The following is a 12,710-nucleotide window of genomic DNA, read 5'->3' on the forward strand; positions in this document are numbered from 1 at the left end:
GAGAGAGCTATCAGAATTGCACTCCTTGGTGAGACGAGGGCCGCCATTCTTTGAGCTTCTAGGAGGGAGCTGACTAGGATTGAGGTTAGGATTTTCTTGAGGATCCGAGCTCTTCGTGGAGATGGGGATGGCAGGGTGTCCATGACACATGCGGAGGATATCGTCAGGCGTACGATGGCTAGGGCAAGGGACTTCACTTGTACTGATGGCTGATTCAGAGATGGTGATGTAGTAGTCTATTTATCTAGTTACAGATGGCCATAGTAGAGTGCCGATTTTCTGGGATAGTTTCACTTATTTATTGTTATCCCCTTTCTGACTAGATGGATAGACTGATGTATTTCACTTTTGACCAGATGTTGGTATGACTGATGTACTTTTGACTGGATCGGATTATGCATTTCTAGAACCATGTATATATTTGTTTTCTTTCAGTTCAGTTTAGTTCTTTTGTGGCGTAATTATCAAATTATCCTAAATATTTATCTACACTATTTGCGATTAAAACTTTCATATCTATATAGAACTGTGGGATTCATTTTCCAATTATGTAATGATTGTACAGTATAAAACTTTATACCAATGATTAAAACTTAACATTGAATTTTTCAAAACTTATCAGCAATATGCCGCCAAGGAGACTTTGAACTAAGGCAAACCATGGGTTTAAGGACCAGGGAAGCCATAACCAAGAAGGAAGGAACCAAGAACACGGTGAAGAAGAAAATGAGGATTATAATGAACATGATGAATCCTATTACGGAGAAGAAGAAGAGACTTTTAATGTTGGAGAATTTGAAGTACTGATTGAAGTAAAGGAAACTGAAGTTGAGCAGCAGGGAGAGAACTCATGCATGGATCCCATGGGGAAGTTTATGCACGGACTCAGGAAGAACTTGGAGCGTCACCCAAATCCAATACCCCAGGGGAACAATAATACTGTGGAAAATTCTTTCAGGGCCTTTAAGTCACTTAAGCCCCCTGAGTTCCACGGATCAGCTGACCCAGTTAAGGCAAGAGCATAGATGAAGGAGACGGAGAAATCCTTCGCGATTCTTAGTATTGATGAGGCACAAAAGACTGTATTTGCCACTTACCTTTTGAAGGGAGAGGCCAACTATTAGTGGGAGGCCAAGAAAAACATGGAGAGAGATGTTATCAAACCTAGTAGAGGTTCAATCAATTGTTTCTGGAAAAGTACTTCCCGAGGTTTATGGAAAATCAGATGAAGCTCAAGTTTTTGAAGCTAAAGAAGAATAACTTATCAGTAGCGTAATATGAGGCTAAGTTTATAGAGTTATCAAGGTTTGTTCCAGAGTTTGCGAATACCGAGGAAAAGAAAGCGAGAAGGTTTCACAAGGATTGAAGTAGTGGATTCAAAATAGGGTGGCAATCTTTGACCTTACGGACTATGCCACTCTAGTGCAAAAGGAAACAATTGGAGAAGCCGGAAGCAAATAGATGCACAAGAAAAGAGAGAAGGGAGGGATGAAAAGAAAGAGCATGAGTATGGGAGGAGGTTCTATAGGAGGAAAATTCATAAGCAAGTTTAAATGAAGAGCAGTGTCCCTACCAGGAAGGAGTGCTAGATTTGGATGACCTATGGGTGTAAATGTGAGCCAAAGCGTCCAGAAATCAGGAATGTCCTATTCCAACCAACCTCAACCCCCATTACCAGCATGTAATACTTGTGGAAGGATGCATTCTGGGGTGTTTGGAGTGAAAGAAATAACTGGTTTTAAGTATGGTCGAGTGGGGCACTATTCTACCCGTTGTACTTCGCCAACCCCTGTTGTCAGCAAGACCATCACTTGTTTTTAGTGTGGATGCCAGGGTCACATGAGGAAGGATTTCCCAATGAATAAACCATCGGCTTCAGGGGCGAGCAGGGTTGTCTCCAACAAGCCACCAACTGCTAGGACTTTTAACATGACAGTTCAGGATGCTATGAAAGATTCAGATGTGATAGCATGTACCCTTTCTCTCAATTCATTCAGTGTAAAAATTTTATTTAATTATGGAGCGGCTAAATCTTTTATATCGAGGGACTTCATGTAAATTGAAACTTAAAGCTAAACCCTTGAAGGAATCCTTACAAGTAAAAATAGCCAACCATGAGGTCATCCATGTTAACCAGATTCACCCCGCTTAAAAATTAGGCATAGAGGAACAATATTTTAGTGTTGATATGATTCCCTTTAAACTAGGGGAATTTGATGTAATTTTAGAAATGGACTGGCTATCTAGCAATGATGCTCAGATAGACTGTAGAGGGAAAAAGGTTAATTTAAATACCCTAGGAAAGAAGGAAGTCATATTTAGAGGAAAGAGACAGACACAGAAGTTTTTGACCATGGTCAAGACCAAAAAGGATATTACAAAGAAGAAGTGAGGCTTACTTAGCCTATGTCATGGACACCTAAAGAGAGGTGCCTAACTTGCGGGACATCTCGATATTCAACGAGTTTGAAGATGTATTTGCACAAGATCATTCAAGGTTACCACCTGATAGAGATTGAGTTTGCTATTGAGTTAGCCCCAGGGATCGTGCCAGTTTCGAAGGCACCGTACCGTTTAGCCACTTTAGAAATGAAGGAATTAGATACCAATAGCAAGTAATTCAAAGATAGGCCTCGATATTTTCAAAATCGAAATCGGGTCAAAATACGACATTTCGATAAATACGTGACTCGAAAATATTTACAAAATAAGTGACCTTTCGATACAAAAGAATTTATGTCTCGAAAGTATTTTAAATATAAGAGGAATATATTTCTTAGTCTAGACACGTTCGTTTCATATTAAACGGAAAATGGTCTATTTATTATTAATAAAATAAAAATAATCCATATAATAATAATTAAATACCTCTCTATATTTTTAAAAACTCAAAATAATCTTTAAAACATTATTTGGCTTAATTATAAATAATTACATTTCACATCACTAGTGTGTTGTGCATTACAGAAGGGCTAATCGCCTTCACTTGTAATTGTCTTAACTAAGGCGCGCAATATAAGTTCTCTTGATCACATTGATCTCTCGGTTATTTTTATAGTTAAAATAAGGTTACTTTAATACTTATAATCCTATGTTCTCAAATTATGTGATACTTGTTATGATATGCAATTCCCTTCTTTCTAGAGTTCCATGATTTTATTATCTTAAATATTTGAAGGTATGCCAACCAAGGATTGTCCTGGTCAAGTTAAAGTAAAACTTTATATCAGATCACCACGAGAGATGGTTGTTCGAGCGAAAACACGCGTTAATAACACACGCAAGTATACGCGTTCGCAAGTAATATAGAATACTTTCTAGTTCGTTCCCACAGAGATTTGGACTAATTATGTTCAATTACACTCACTCACCAATGTATGATTACTTCTCAATGTTAAGACAATAACACTTAGAATTGATTAACTAATTATTAACTACAATTAACTATGAGAATTAAGCATTTATTAACACTTGAATTAACAATATTAAAACACTCATGAGATCACAACTTCATTACTACTCCTTTCAATAGTCATTGTTATTACCCTTAGCATGCAACAGTGATGATATTAATCGAATAACACGAAACTGATAAAAGCCAACTTTCATTGTACTAATACCATTCTACCAAGCATCCACAATTAAGATAGAAGTTGAATAGGCATCAATTATGTTGAGTCCATATATGTCTACAGAAATTGACAACATAACGATTTAAGCACAAGTTATTCCTTTTGATTACACAGGGCAAATAAAATGGTTAGAGTTACCCACTAATCATGCATACTCTTACATGAACCTATGCTAGCATGGCAAGTTCTAAATCTCAAGATCCATCGTCGCTTCACAAGAGATTAACACCCTATCTTATATGTTCGCGACGCACATAAGACGAATAAGCACAACCAATACTAGATATCATACAATCATCACACACTAAGGTATTAAACAACAAACTAAAGAATTCCATAGTAAATCTGTTACGACCCCATGATCACGATTAGCCCATGATAGCACTCATCGTCATCATGGGTTCATATGAAAACATGATAATAACACACAAGAATAATAACTAAAACTACTTATATTAAACCAGAGTACGTCAAAAGAGTAAATAGGTTCAAAGTAAAGAAAACTAGCATCCAACGTTACAACAAAATAAAGAATCACAAGAAAATATGCTTCCTCTTCGTTGCGATGTGCTAAAATGGTCTTCTTCCTTATCTCCTCGCTCTTCGATTAATACTACGATCCAACCTTTTTGAAACGTCTCTGAAATCTACTTATATAGGAGTCCCATAATACCCATCTAACTCAGAAGTTGGAAGTTAAACAGAACCAGGAGTCTGAAATATTAATTATGATTCCCGTCCCCGAGCGGCCGCTCAGCATTCCTGAGCGGGCGCTCAGCTTCCTGAGCGGTCGCTCGGCAAAGCTGAGCGGGCGCTCAGCTCCCTACTGGAAACTGCTCTGTTTTTCTCCCGTTTCTTCGCTGCAGTCTGCTCCTATCTTCCCTCTTAACAATGCTAAACACATGCCAAGGCTTATTATTGATGAAATCTCTCCAGAAATGCAATTAATACCCTGAAATGCACAAATACTATAAAAACGCATCAAATACATAAAATACTTGATTTCAAGACATCAATTCTAGCCATTATAAGACGTTCTAAGTGGTATAAAATTCCATTTATCACACCCCCAAACTTAAATCGATGCTTGTCCTCAAGCGTCACAGACTCAAAAACAAAACAAAAATATGCATGGATGCAATCTATATGAAATGCAGTGATCCCTCTTACTACGACCAAACCAACCAACTTACGATATCTCAACAAATGCAATTAGGCGAATAAAGATCAATCAAATCATGCAAACTAACATACAGCCAGAAACGTGGTGTGTGCAGATGCTTAACAGATATGCTTCGAAACTAGATCAATTATCATAACTCAACTATCCTCAAGGTAATCACATGATTATACGAAGAATAAAATTCTAGGCACAAAATGTCTTATAACACTTCAAGATTTCTGGAGTTCATTACGGAATCATGCTTTTTATTTATCGCAACAAACAAATGCTTATTTGATCGTGCAATGAGTGAGGTCCACAAAAGACTTATGCAATGGTATCCATATAGCGAGTGTTAGGTTAGCGGATCCCAGACTATAAAAGCCTTAGGTCACTTGGCACCAAGTCCCCTAAGAACTTAATAACTCGAATACCAAAGAGCCCACTCGTGATCAATTATGCATTAGCTCTTTATTTTTTTTTCTTTTCTTTTCTTCTTTTTTATTTTTTTTCTTTCTTTTTTTTTTCAAAATTTCTGAGCAAGTGCGTTTCGCTCCATCTTGCTCAACCCTAGACTACTCGCATAAAAATACGAGCCGGCTACTAGCCATTTGACGCCTAGCCACAATTAGCAATGAATTCCACTTTTTTCTCCATTTTTTCTTTTCATGCCTTTTATCACTAAGAACCTATTATAAAATTCTAAGCATAATCAATAGATTACCCTTGAAAACCATCAAACCATAACAACAATCTAGTCCTTAAGCATTCTCTAAGACTTGGTGAAATTACAAGTGTTTCTAGCATGCATATCAACCTACAAGACTCAACATCACTTTAACGCTATCACTACACTCGCATCAACATCACAAATTAATTGGTAAATCAGCGCAAAAGGGATCATGGTATATGCATGAGCTACATGACATGATAAATAAATCTATAAAATCATAATAAAAAAAACTATATGGCAAAAATATGCAATTATATGAACTAAACTATCATGAATATGCAATTATATGACACACACAAAATATTCCTTAACTACCACCCCCAAACTTAAAATCTTCACTGTCCCCAGTGAAGGTAGTAGAAAGGAACACAGGGTATACCTACTCGGAGAGATCATCATCATTATCACCCTCAGAAGGTGGTGTATCAGGAGGCAGATATGCAGAGTCCTCACCAAAAACTGGCCACTGGATGTCATCTCCAAGGCCTCGAAAAGCAGTCCCAAGCACAAGGGTGAGCTCCTGAGCAAACCTGCTCTGTGTCTCATACATAGCATTCATCCTCCTCGAAAGCCTCCTATACTGGGCATCAGCCATCCCAGCACCCTCCTGAGCTCTAGAAGAACCAGCCTCATCTCTCCTTGGCCTCGCCATGGTAGCACCTCATGTTGGACACCCTCCTGGAAGACGATAACCCAGCCCATGCTCCTCGGGCTCTCCACCAATCCACTCCCGCATCGCATACAGAGTCCCGGAGTTAATAGGAGCGGCCGGCAACTGCAACTGCTCGTGAGACGGCCACTGAACCCCCACTGCTCGGCAAAGCTTTGTAACCGTGGATGCATAAGGGATGTTCATGTGCTTAGCTCCCCTCAAAAACTTCAAAATTCCTTGGTAGATGAACTCACCAAGGTCCACATAGTACTCCTCATTCAAAATTCCCCATAACAACTATGTTCTCTCAACTGTGACCTCATGTACATGTGAAGTAGGCAGAATATTAGCGCAAATAAAAGCATTCCATGCACGGGCATACCTATTCATCGCATTCGCCGGAAAATGGCGATACTCGTTAGTCCCAGTCTTGAAAGTCCAAACTGTGCCCGGCTTACAGAGAGTAGCACAAATCAAATCCAAGTCAAAATCCTCAGCAGTCTTCTCGTTCCAATTCTCCTCTGTGGGCTTCCTCTGTCGCTGCCCAATCACACGGCGAATCGCCGTAGGGTGATAATCCACCGTCATCCCCCAAACAACAGAATACCCATTCTTTTCAGCCTTCGCGTTCGCATAGAACTCGTGAACAACACTCATCGGAACTACTTCAGGAGACTCACAAAAAGCAATCCAACCCTTCTCAGCAATCATAGGCAACAACTCACCATCCCTCCCCGATGGTAAGAACCCCCTCTCCTTCAAAATCGGCTTACCTAGAAGCCTAGTATACTCCTCCTCAGCAGCCCTATCAAACAACCTAGGCCTCGCAGCAGTAGCCCTTGAAAAATCAGCAGTAGGGACAGTGTTGCTGCTATCAATAGTCCTGGATCTCTTGGGTGTCATCGAAACTGAGAAAAAGTGTTTAAGATTTGTGTTTTTGGATATGGGAGAGAGTTTAAGGTTTGAAAGTGTATGGGGAGTATATGGAATAGGTGTATATATATATATAAGGTATAGATTAGGGTAAAATTTGATTAGGAGTGGGTTTTGAGGGTTAAAAATGTGGGTAATGGGAAAATAAATCGTGGGTAATGGGGCTGTGTTTTGTTTTTTTATTTTTCAGATTTTTTTTGGATTTTTATAGGACTTAAAAAAATTTCTGCCATTCGGCCCCTGAACGGTCGCTCAGCAGAGCTGAGCGGGCGCTCAGGGGTCTTCTGGAAAAAAAATTTCCTTGCCCTGTTTTTCTGATTTTTTTTCTGGTTTTGGATAGGTTACTAACTTATAAGGGTTCCTGTAACAACAAATCATGGGTTGCCTCCCAAGAAGCGCTTCTTTTTCGTCATTAGCTTGATGTAGCGTACCTTAATCAAGTTGACAACAAAACGGCACTCACCAATTCCCGATTTGCCGTGTCCCCATAGTAATGCTTCAAATGCTGACCATTAACCTTGAATGCTTGGTCCGGATCATTCTCAAAAATCTCCACCGCTCCATGTGGAAACACAGTTTTGACAATAAAAGGTCCAGACCACCTTGATTTCAACTTCCCAGGAAAAAGTCGGAGATGAGAGTTGAATAAAAGAACTTGCTGCCCCGGCACAAATGACTTAGGATATAACTTCCTGTCGTGCCATATTTTCACTTTTTCCATATAAATTTTGTTATTCTCGTACGCTTAGAGTCGAAATTCATCAAGTTCATTTAGCTGAAGCATTCGCTTCTTTCCAGCTGCATCTAGATCCAGGTTCAACTTCTTCAATGCCCAATAGGTCTTATGCTCAAGCTCCGCAGGTAAATAACATCCCTTACCATACACAAGTTGAAACGGGGACATCCCAAGTGGAGTCTTGTATGCTGTTCTGTAAGCCCAAACAGCTTCATCGAACTTTAAAGACCAATCCTTCCTTGACGGACAAAAAACCTTCTCTACATTGCGCTTGATCTCTCTATTAGACACTTCCGCATGACCATTCATTTGCGGATGATAGGAAGTAGCGACACGATGATTCACAATGTAGCGCTGCATCATAGAAGTGAACTTACGGTTGCAGAAATGCGACCCTTCATCACTTATGATTACTCATGGCGTTCCATACCTTGTGAAAATCTGTTTATGAAAAAAATTCACCACTACCTTTGCATCATTCGTTGGCAGAGCTTTGACTTCTACCCATTTTGAGATATAATCGACTGCCAGCAAGATGTACAGTTTATTGCAGGATGAGACAAATGGCCCCATGAAATCGATTCCCCAAACATCAAAGACCTCGACTTCAAGCATCACATTTAAAGACATCTCATCCTTTCTCGTAAGATTCCCCACTCTTTGGCAACGATCATACCTTAAAACGAACTGATGAGCATCCTTAAACAAAGTAGGCCAAAAAAAACCTGCTTGCAGAATACGAGCTGCCGTCTTCTCACCACCATAGTGTCCACCATAAACTGTGGAGTGGCAGTCTCATAATATCCCCTCTGTCTCACAGAATGGGATATATCTCCTGATGATCTGGTCAGCTCCCTGTCTAAATAAATACGGTTCATCCCACATATACCACTTCACCTCATGCAGAAACTTCTTCTTTTGAGTTGTATTCAAATTAGGAGGCATTATATTGCTGACAAGATAATTCACAATATCTGTGAACCATGGATCTTCCTCCTGAACTGCAAACAACTGCTCATCCGGAAAAGATTCGTTGATCAATATATGATCATGTGAAGTAGACTCGGGATTCTCTAATCGAGAGAGATGGTCAGCTACTTGATTCTCAGTACCTTTTTGATCCTTGATCTCTAACTCAAATTCCTATAGCAAGATCACCCAACGAATGAGTCTGGGTTTCGAACCCTTCTTGGACACCAAATAGCGAATGGTCGCATGATCAGTGAACACTGTCACCTTTGTCCCAAGCAAATAAGGTCGAAATTTTTCAAAACCAAAGACTATAGCCAAGAGCTCCTTCTCAGTAGTGGTGTAGTTCATTTGAGCTCCATTTAAGGTCTTGCTAACATAGTAGACCACATGAAAGAGATTATTCTTGCGTTGCCTAAGAACTGCGCCCACTGCATAATCACTCACATCACACATCATCTCAAAAGGCTCTGTCCAGTCAGGTGCTGTAATAACTGGTGCAGATATCAAACTCTTCTTGAGAGTCTCGAATGTCGTCAAACATTCATCATCAAATTTGAAAGGCACATCCTTCTCAAGCAAATTGCACAACGGCTTAGATATTTTTGAAAAGTCTTTGATGAAACGCCGATAAAAACCGGCATGACCAAGAAAACTACGGATTCCTTTCACAGAAATAGGTGGTGGAAAATTTTCAATGACTCCCACCTTGGCTTTGTCCACCTCAAGACCCTTGCTAGAGACCTTATGCCCAAGAATAATGCCTTCACGCACCATAAAGTGACATTTTTCCCAATTGAGCACCAAATTAGTTTCCACATACCTTTTGACTATTGCACGAAGATTATTCAAACATTCATCATACGAATGTCCAAAGACGGAGAAGTCGTCCATGAACACCTCAACATTATTTCCAATCATGTCAGAGAATATAGCCATCATACATCTCTAAAAAGTGGTCGGTGCGCCACATAAGACAAATGAAACTCTGCGAAAAACAAACGTGCCAAATGGACAAGTGAAGGTAGTTTTTTCTTGGTCCTCTGGTGTAATACAAATCTGATTATACCCCGAATAACCATCCAGAAGACAATAATACTAATGATCGGCTAACCTGTCAAGCATCTGATCAATAAATGGAAGAGGGAAGTGATCCTTCCTCGTGGCCTTATTCAACTTTCTGTAATCCATGCATACCCTCCATCCTGTGACTGTTCGAGTGGGGATGAGCTCGTTCTTCTCATTTGCTACAACAGTAATACCTCATTTCTTAGGTACACATTGCACGGGGCTCACCCAAGAACTGTCAGATATAGGATAAATGATTCCTGCATCCAGCCACTTCAGAATTTCTTTCTTCACCACTTATTTCATGATAGGATTAAGTCTACGCTATTGCTCAACAGTCGGCTTACTACCCTCCTCTAGCAGAATCTTATGCATGCAGTATGAAGGGCTGATCCCTTTGATGTCTGCTATAGTCCATCCGATAGCTGATTTGAATTCTCTCAAGATCCTTAAGAGCTTGTCCTCCTCACTACCTGAGAGGTCAGATGCAATAATAACAGGTAAAGTAGATGCATCACCTAAAAAGCATACCTCAAGTGTTCAGGCAATGGTTTAAGCTCCAAGGTAGGTGCTTCCTCAATAGATGGTTTGAGCTTTCCTTCAGTATTTTTGAGGTCAGAAGTACCAAGAGATTCAAATGGCATGTCTAGCTTTCGCCTCCAGGGAGAAGCATTTAGATATTGTAGTTGCTCATTGCCATCCTCATGATCACTGTCAAAATCCCCCACTAAGGCTTTCTTTAATGCATCGGTCATTAGCATATGATCAAGTTCTGAAGTAACCGCATAATCAATCAAATCCACTTTTAAGCACTCCTCATCTTCTGTAGGGAATTTCATTGCTTTGAATACATTGAATATCACATCCTGATCCTGCACCCTCATAGTAAGTTCACCTTTCTGCACATCTATCAAGGTACGTCCTGTAGCCAAGAAGGGTCTCCCCAAGATTATGGGAATCTTCTTATCTTCCTCAAAATCTAGAATAACAAAGTCCGCAGGAAAGAAGAGCTTATCCACCTTTACTAGCACATCCTCCACTATGCTTTGTGGGTATATAATAGAACGATCAGCCAATTATAGAGACATGTAGGTGGGCTTTGGATAAGGTAAATTCAACTTTTTGAAGATCGACAACGGCATCAGATTGATACTTGCTCCCAAATCACAGAGGCACTTGTCAAAAGACAACTTGCCAATGGTGCAAGGAATGGTAAAGCTACCTGGATCTTTAAGCTTTGGAGGTAACTTTTGTTACAGCACAGCACTGCATTCTTCTGTTAGAGCAACGGTCTCTAGATCATCCAGTTTCACCTTCCTTGAAAGAATACTCTTCATAAACTTTGCATAACTAGGCATTTGCTCCAGAGCCTCAGCGAAAGATATGTTGATGTGAAGTTTCTTGAACACCTCCAGAAACTTACCAAACTGCTTATCCAGCTTTTGTTGCTACAATCTCTTAGGGAAAGGTGGTGGAGGATAGAGCTATTTCTCCCCTGTATTACCCTCAGACAGAGTGTGTTCAACAGTAGTCTTCCTTAGTTCCGCCGCTTTCTCCTTTTGCTTAGCTTCTTCGTCACCAACTTCAGCTTCTCCTTCTTTTGCTTTTTCAACATCAGCAACTTTTCCAGACCTTAAGGTAATAGCCTTAACTTGCTCTTTAGCTTCCTTCCTGCCTGGAACTTCAGTATCACTGGGAAGTGTGCCAGGTTGATGATTAAGCACTGCATTGGCTATTTGACCGATTTGATTTTCCAAGGTCTTGATAGAGACCGCCTGACTTTTGCACAACAGCTTAAGTTCCTCAAAATCAGCACTAGAGGGTGGAGTTGCACCTCCTTGTTGAGGATATGATTGCCTTTGAGCATAATGCTGTGTTTGCTGGAATCCAGGTGGATTGAACTGTTTACTTACGCCTTGCTGATATGGTTGCTGAATAGCATTCTGACTATTACTCAAGCTGAAGTTTGGATGATTTCTGTTGTTAGGATGATAAGTAGCTGGCACAGGCTGCTGCGATTGCTGATAATTGTTCACATACTGAACAGATTCTTTAACAAGAGAACACTGATCCCTAGCATGAGAACCTGCACAAAGCTCACAGACCATAGCTATCTGATTGACTCCATAGGTGGCTAGAGAATCGACCTTCATAGACAGCGCTTGGAGCTGCGCTGTAATAGTTGTAGCTGCATCAACTTCCAAAATACCTGCTACCTTCCCATCGATCATCCTTTGAGTTGGGTTTTGATGCTCATTTACAGCCATAGTCTCAATAAGATTATAAGCCTCCGTATAGCTTTTGGCCCACAAGGCGCCTCTAGCTGCTGCATCGAGCATGGGCCGAGATTGGGCCCCCAAACCATTATAGAAACCAGTGATCACCATCCAATCAGGCATTCCATGATGTGGACACTTTCTCAAAATCACCTTGTAGCGCTCCCAAGCCTCGCACATAGATTCTGTCGGTTGCTGCGCAAACTGAGTAAGAGCACTCCTCATAGCCGCAGTCTTCGCCATTGGATAAAACTTCACCAGAAACTTTTGCGCAAGATCTTGCCAAGTAGTGATAGACCCAGCTGGTTCAGAATGTAACCAGTCCTTAGCTTTATCCCTCAGTGAGAATGGGAAAAGCCTCAGCTTGATAGCCTCATCAGTCACACCATTATATTTGAAAGTACTACAGATCTCGACAAAATTCCTTATGTGCATGTTGGGGTCTCCAGTCGCAGCACCTCCAAAAGAAACAGAATTTTGCACCATCTGAATAATGCCCGGCTTGATTTCAAAGTTATTGGCCTCAATAGCCGGGTGCATGATGCTAGA

General features: G+C 40.4%; 1 non-coding gene across 1 annotated transcript; it reads left to right on the forward strand.

The window, feature by feature from the left end:
- Positions 1–12,282: 12,282 nt before the first annotated feature.
- LOC141715992 (small nucleolar RNA R71) lies at positions 12,283–12,389 on the forward strand. Its single transcript, XR_012572728.1, has one exon. It is a non-coding gene; the product is annotated as a small nucleolar RNA R71 (small nucleolar RNA).
- Positions 12,390–12,710: the final 321 nt, after the last annotated feature.

The sequence above is a fragment of the Apium graveolens genome, chromosome 3 (assembly GCF_009905375.1).
Source record: "Apium graveolens cultivar Ventura chromosome 3, ASM990537v1, whole genome shotgun sequence".
Lineage (NCBI taxonomy): Eukaryota > Viridiplantae > Streptophyta > Magnoliopsida > Apiales > Apiaceae > Apium > Apium graveolens.